The sequence below is a fragment of the Nomia melanderi genome, unplaced genomic scaffold (assembly GCF_051020985.1).
Source record: "Nomia melanderi isolate GNS246 unplaced genomic scaffold, iyNomMela1 scaffold0864, whole genome shotgun sequence".
Classification (NCBI taxonomy): domain Eukaryota; kingdom Metazoa; phylum Arthropoda; class Insecta; order Hymenoptera; family Halictidae; genus Nomia; species Nomia melanderi.
The window spans coordinates 7501-15000 of NW_027475978.1; the positions used below are offsets into that span (position 1 = coordinate 7501).

The 7500-nt window shown below is 49.5% G+C and overlaps 2 non-coding genes across 2 annotated transcripts in view; both read right to left on the minus strand.

Moving 5' to 3' along the window:
• Positions 1-194, minus strand: part of LOC143176802 (large subunit ribosomal RNA) — a 4007-nt gene extending 3813 nt beyond the window's left edge. Inside the window, exon 1 of the ribosomal RNA XR_013001309.1 lies at positions 1-194. This exon is cut by the window's left edge and continues 3813 nt beyond it. This is a non-coding gene — a ribosomal RNA (large subunit ribosomal RNA).
• Positions 195-2247: 2053 nt separating this feature from the next.
• LOC143176800 (5.8S ribosomal RNA) lies at positions 2248-2402 on the minus strand. Its single transcript, XR_013001307.1, has one exon. It is a non-coding gene; the product is annotated as a 5.8S ribosomal RNA (ribosomal RNA).
• Positions 2403-7500: the final 5098 nt, after the last annotated feature.

A 7500-nucleotide genomic window follows, 5' to 3' on the forward strand; every position in this document is an offset into this window, starting at 1 on the left:
CTTGGACGCGGTTCGACGTCACGGGATAAATGGACCCTCCTGAACACTACATTTCCCTACGGCGGAACCGCGGGATTCAGTGCTGGGCTAATTCCTGTTCGCTCGCAGCTACTAAGGAAATCCTTGTTAGTTTCTTTTCCTCCGCTTAGTAATATGCTTAAATTCAGCGGGTAATCTCGCCTACTCTGAGGTCGTCGTGAACGTGAATTGTATGAAAATTCAATCGAATTTCATAAAAATCGCTCAAAGGCAAAAAAAACAAAGTCTAGAGGAGAGTGCGTTCGAACACAACAATATTCATATTATAACGTATATAAATGATAAATATACCGCGACACGCGCGACTCCGTATCGTCGCGAAAAATCGTTCGCGAACGCGTCTTATGCGCCTCACCAGTGGTCTCTGCTGCGTCGCGTGTCTATATTCTCTTTTTACACTCTTCTCCTTCTTCTATCACATTTTACTCGATCGCGAAAAAGACTCTCGCTAGACGATCTCGCGCTCCGGTTAACTTTAACGCCCGTCCGAGAAGAATTTTCGGGGACTGGACGACCGAAGCGGATCTCGCGCGGTCTCGCGATCGACAGTGAAGAGAAGTGCAGAAGAGGAAAAGAAGACACGACAAACACACACCATGGGGCGACCGACGCGTTCGTTTCAACGCTTTCGCACAAAGTCGGCGGCGGTTATATATTTATATCATTATATTCCGGCGGACGGGACGCGACGTTCGAAAGCCTCGCCAAAGAGGAGCTCCTGCCTCTTCCTCTCTCTTTTCTACGAGAAAAGATAAACGTATTTTACGGGGATACGGAAACGTTACCACGTGGTGTCACACACGATCGTCCGTCTCTTCTCTATAGCAGAAACCGATAAAAATACACCTCCCGAAAGAGAGTATATGGTGATTCTTTTTATATATATATATATTTCGAAATACAACTGAACGTGGCGGAAGCGCACGGTGGTGGTCCAGCGAGGACACGCGACGACGGGGAATAAGAACTATTCGACCCGTTACGAATACGCATGCTCGTCCCGCACGATTTTAACACACACCGTGTTTTTCTCCAGTCGTCAAAGCGTTCGTGCGTCGAATTCGAAAAATAAAAAAAAAAGAAAAACACCTTTTCTCTCTCTCGGGGTAAAAGAGTCGATGTGTATTGTGTATAAAGGTTCTGCGAGAAGTCTCGTTTTGACGTGTGTTCCGCCGATAACGACGATCCTCCGAAACGGGGATACAGAAACGTTACACCTCACAACACGATCTCCGTCTCTTCTCTATAGCAGAAACCGATAAAAATACACCTCCCGAAAGAGAGTATATGGTGATTCTTTTTATATATATATATTTCGAAATTCAACTGAACGTGGCGGAAGCGCACGGTGGTGGTCCAGCGAGGACACGCGACGACGGGGAATAAGAACTATTCGACCCGTTACGAATACGCATGCTCGTCCCGCACGATTTTAACACACACCGTGTTTTTCTCCAGTCGTCAAAGCGTTCGTGCGTCGAATTCGAAAAATAAAAAAAAGAAATACACCTTTTCTCTCTCTCTCGGGGTAAAAAGAGTCGATGTGTATTGTGTATAAAGGTTCTGCTGCGAGAAGTCTCGTTTTGCCGTGTGTTTCGGTAACGACGATCCTCCGAAACGTACATCTCATTCGTAAGAGAGGAAGAAAACAATCTCCCTGGGGCCAGTCGGTAATATACCGACATACGACGTGTCGTGCACATCCGTCTCACGCACGGTATACAAAATATGAATAAAACGTGTGTAGTCTCTCTCTCTCGACTTCTTAATATTTTCTTTCACCTCTGACGCATCATTTCAGGTGACGTCGGGAGCGCGGGAAAAAAAATTTTTCTAAACACACGAAACCGTTCATCTCACGAACAGCCGAAAAAGTTGTCGCTCAGATCCATATCGCAGTGGAGCGGTATCCGCGGGCGGTCGTAATTGAACGACGCACGACGCCGCGAACACTCACGCGAGTCCATACAAACGATTCCGATCGTTTTGCAACAACTAGAACGTACACTGTCCGTGAAATTCACAGAATTTTCGCGTGTCCGCGACAAACGCCGACGAGACACCCATCGTTCGCTCGTACGTAGCATCCTTCTCTTAACCCGACTCAGAGACGTTCTTTGCGCCCTTCGGTAAAAAAACGTTCGATCCGAAGAGGTGAACGACGGCGGGGATTTGACAGAGCTACGCAAGCAGTGTATGGTACGTAAACGACCCTCAGCCAGGCGTGGTCCAGGAATTGTATCCGTGGACCGCAATGTGCGTTCGAAATGTCGATGTTCATGTGTCCTGCAGTTCACACGTTGACGCGCAATTAGCTGCGTTCTTCATCGACCCACGAGCCAAGTGATCCACCGTTCAGGGTAATCGTATAAATTTTATATTTCACATATATAATTTTATTCTCACTTGTTCGACCTAATATCTCTCTTCTTTCAAAGAGAAGATAAAAGTTGATACCTGAATCTCCGACCAGCGCGCGAAGGAGATTCAGGCGTCGCCTTGGAGACGACACCGAAGCCTTTCGAGACGAAAAACGTTCAAGTAATATGTATATATTTCTCGACGTTCCGGGCGTATAGTGCATTCAAAAACCCGCGAAAGACGCAGAAGACTCGCACGCGTGGAAACGACGGGGATATATTTTGTATCCTACCCGATACTGAATCCATCGCGTGCAGTCGACCCTCGCGTTCTTCCGATCAGACGCATCTATTGTTGCGCGCATGTTTTCGCGTCGCATCGCGCGAAACGTTGCACGAATCGTACCGATCGATCGATTGAAAGCAAATAATGAAAAAAGACTTCACAGCTGGCTCTTTGCCGGTCATTCGTCCCATGTTATCTCTTGCCGCGAAATTGGCGCGCAAGAGTTGGGTGTCAGACGCGCGGCTTTAAAACGAGCTTCACGGCCGGTCCCTTCGTTACCGCTTTCGTTCTTTCTCTCGGAACGACCATGAACGAACACGACGAGCGACGCTACGGCATACACACGTCCACGGATTCGATTAAAAAAACAGACTTCACAGCTGGCTCTTTGCCGGTCATTCGTCCCATATTATCTCTTGCCGCGAAATTGGCGCGCAAGAGTTGGGTGTCAGACGCACGGCTTTAAAACGAGCTTCACGGCCGGTCCTCTCAATTCCGTGTACGGTACACGCAAGATGCGGGTTCCACTTCCAGACTACCCGGTCCCTTCTCTCTACGAGAATCGATAGTAGAAGAACGGCTCGAAAACGCGTCTCAGAGACTAGGGGAAAAGAAGCGGTATGCGAGCGAAACGAAAACGCATTATGGAAACGTCGCGAAACAATGTTCGACGGTTGCTCGGTTCCAATCGTGCGGCCGTTTCAATTTCTCGTGCGCTTCACCGTCCCTCCGTAACTCTGGCCGATCGCGTATACCGAAGAGCCGACACGCGCAAAAACCACAGGCATTGTATACTGTGTATATATATATATATATGTTACAGTCACAGCCTTCGCGCGTTTTACTCTCCGACGCGGGGTTTCCACGACGAAAGAGAGACAGTTTCGTGGCGGGTGACTCGGCCGAATCGCTACGACGGGTATTTCTATTATAGAACGAATCATCGCCACCCTTTACCAGTGCCCGACGAAGGAATCACAAGGTCATCTGGAGTTTACAATGCCAGCGACGGTAATTCCAACGAAGACCCGATAAGTCAACTCATCGTTCTATTTCTCCCCGTACAGAAAAGCGAATCGACGCTAATGCACCTCGCGCAAGCACGAACGTTCTCTTCGCGTGGATCGTCCCATCGTCCAAAGATGTAAAGACGCATTGGAGATCGTGGTCTCTGGCGGGCTCATTGCACGCCCCACTGCATATCTTTCCTCGAATCGAGAATGATTCGTCCACTAAGGCTGCGAAACTACGCGTCGAGGAAACTAGGGGAAAGAAGCGGGATGCGAGCGAAACGACAATACATTATGGAAACGTCGCGAAACAATGTTCGGCGGTTGCTCGTTTCCTCCTGCGGACGTTTCATTGCTCGGGCGCTTCACGTCCCTCCGTAACCTTCGCGTGCCCCGGAGAGCCGGCAACCGGTGAACCACAGGCGTATAAACTATAGTCTTCTATAGCAAGCCTTCGGCGGTTACTCTCCGACGCGGGGATTCCACGACGAGAGAGAATTTCGTGGCGGGTGACATCGGTCGAAACGCTACGACGGGTATTTCTATTATAGAACGAATCATCGCCACCCTTTACCAGTGCCCGACGAAGGAATCACAAGGTCATCTGGAGTTTACAATGCCAGCGACGGTAATTCCAACGAAGACCCGATAAGTCAACTCATCGTTCTATTTCTCCCCGTACAGACAAGCGAATCAACGCTATCGCACCTCACGCATGCACGAACGTTCTCTTCGCGTGAATCGTCCCATCGTCGAAAGATATAGCCGCTTGGAGATCGTGGCCCATCAAGTTCTTCCGTAACTCCTGCGCGATCGCGTACCCCGGAGAGCAGGCAACCGGTGAACCACAGGCGTATAAACTATAGTCTTCTATAGCAAGCCTTCGCGTTTACTCTACGACGCGGGGATTCCACGACGAGAGAGATTTTCGTGGCGGGTGACACGGCCGAATCGCTACGACGGGTATTTCTATTATAGAACGAATCATCGCCACCCTTTACCAGTGCCCGACGAAGGAATCACAAGGTCATCTGGAGTTTACAATGCCAGCGACGGTAATTCCAACGAAGACCCGATAAGTCAACTCATCGTTCTATTTCTCCCCGTACAGAAAAGCGAATCGGCGCTATCGCACCTCACGCAAGCAGGAATGATCTCTTCGCGTGGATCGTCCCATCGTCGAAAGATGTAAGACGTACAGAAATCGTGGTCCATCACGATTATTCGTAACTCTCCGAGTCGCGTATCTGAGAGTAGGGCAAACGGAGAACCACAGGCATAAATAATACTATATATTTCTTATATAGTTAGCCTTCGCGTTTTACTCTCCGACATGGGGATTCCACGACGAGAGAGAGTTTCGTGGCGGGTGACTCGGCCGAATCGCTACGACGGGTATTTCTATTATAGAACGAATCATCGCCACCCTTTACCAGTGCCCGACGAAGGAATCACAAGGTCATCTGGAGTTTACAATGCCAGCGACGGTAATTCCAACGAAGACCCGATAAGTCAACTCATCGTTCTATTTCTCCCCGTACAGAAAAGCGAATCGACGCTATCGCACCTCGCGCGAGCACGTAACTACTCTTCGCGTGGATCGTCCCATCGTCGAAAGATGTAAGACGCACGGAAATCGTGGCCCATCAACGTTTTTTTGTAACTCTGCCGATCGCGTATCACAGAGCCGAGACGCACATACCACAGGCGTATAATACCGTTTTCTTTCGTATGGTAAGCCTTCGCGTTTACTCTTCGGCGCGGGGTTTCCACGTCGAGAGAGACTTTCGTGGCGGGTGACATCGGTCGAAACGCTACGACGGGTATTACTATTATAGAACGAATCATCGCCACCCTTTACCAGTGCCCGACGAAGGAATCACAAGGTCATCTGGAGTTTACAATGCCAGCGACGGTAATTCCAACGAAGACCCGATAAGTCAACTCAACGTTCTATTTCTCCCCGTACAGAAAAGCGAATCGACGCTGTTGCACCTCACGCAAGCACGAACGTTCTCTTCGCGTGGATCGTCCCATCGTCGAAAGATGTAAGACGCACGGAAATCGTGGCACATCACGTGTTTTCGGAACTCTGTCGACCGCGTATCTCAGAGACGACGCGCGCGAACCACTGGCATATACTATTATATATCGCGTTTTACCCTCCGACGCGGGGATTCCACGACGAGAGAGAGTTTCGTGAGCGGGTTGACTCGGAAGAAACGCTACGACGGGTATTTCTATTGTAGAACGCATCATCGCCACCCTTTACCAGTGCCCGACGAAGGAATCACAAGGTCATCTGGAGTTTACAATGCCAGCGACGGTAATTCCAACGAAGACCCGATAAGTCAACTCAACGTTCTATTTCTCCCCGTACAGAAAAGCGAATCGACGCAATCGCACCATACGCGTGCACGTAAACAACTCTTCGCGTGGATCGTCCCATCGTCGAGAGACGTAAGTTTTCATAGTATGAATTCGCGTTTTACTCTCCGACGCGGGGATTCCACGACGAGAGAGAGTTTCGTGAGCGGGTTGACTCGGAAGAAACGCTACGACGGGTATTTCTATTATAGAACGAATCATCGCCACCCTTTACCAGTGCCCTACGAAGGAATCACAAGGTCATCTGGAGTTTACAATGCCAGCGACGGTAATTCCAACGAAGACCCGATAAGTCAACTCAACGTTCTATTGCTCCCCGTACAGAAAAGCGAATCGACGCAATCGCACCATACGCGTGCACGTAACAACTCTTCGCGTGGATCGTCCCATCGTCGAGAGACGTAAGTTTCCATACTATGAATTCGCGTTTTACTCTCCGACGCGGGGATTCCACGACGAGAGAGAGTTTCGTGAGCGGGTTGACTCGGAAGAAACGCTACGACGGGTATTTCTATTATAGAACGAATCATCGCCACCCTTTACCAGTGCCCGACGAAGGAATCACAAGGTCATCTGGAGTTTACAATGCCAGCGACGGTAATTCCAACGAAGACCCGATAAGTCAACTCAACGTTCTATTACTCCCCGTACAGAAAAGCGAATCGACGCAATCGCACCATACGCGTGCACGTAACAACTCTTCGCGTGGATCGTCCCATCGTCGAGAGACGTAAGTTTCATAGTAAGCCTTCGGCGTTTTACTCTCCGACGCGGGGATTCCACGACGAGAGAGAGAGTTTCGTGAGCGGGTTGACTCGGAAGAAACGCTACGACGGGTATTTCTATTATAGAACGCATCATCGCCACCCTTTACCAGTGCCCGACGAAGGAATCACAAGGTCATCTGGAGTTTACAATGCCAGCGACGGTAATTCCAACGAAGACCCGATAAGTCAACTCAACGTTCTATTTCTCCCCGTACAGAAAAGCGAATCGACGCAATCGCACCATACGCGTGCACGTAAACAACTCTTCGCGTGGATCGTCCCATCGTCGAGAGACGTAAGTTTTCATAGTATGAATTCGCGTTTTACTCTCCGACGCGGGGATTCCACGACGAGAGAGAGTTTCGTGAGCGGGTTGACTCGGAAGAAACGCTACGACGGGTATTTCTATTATAGAACGCATCATCGCCACCCTTTACCAGTGCCCGACGAAGGAATCACAAGGTCATCTGGAGTTTACAATGCCAGCGACGGTAATTCCAACGAAGACCCGATAAGTCAACTCAACGTTCTATTACTCCCCGTACAGAAAAGCGAATCGACGCAATCGCACCATACGCGTGCACGTAACAACTCTTCGCGTGGATCGTCCCATCGTCGAGAGACGTAAGTTTCCATACTATGAATTCGCG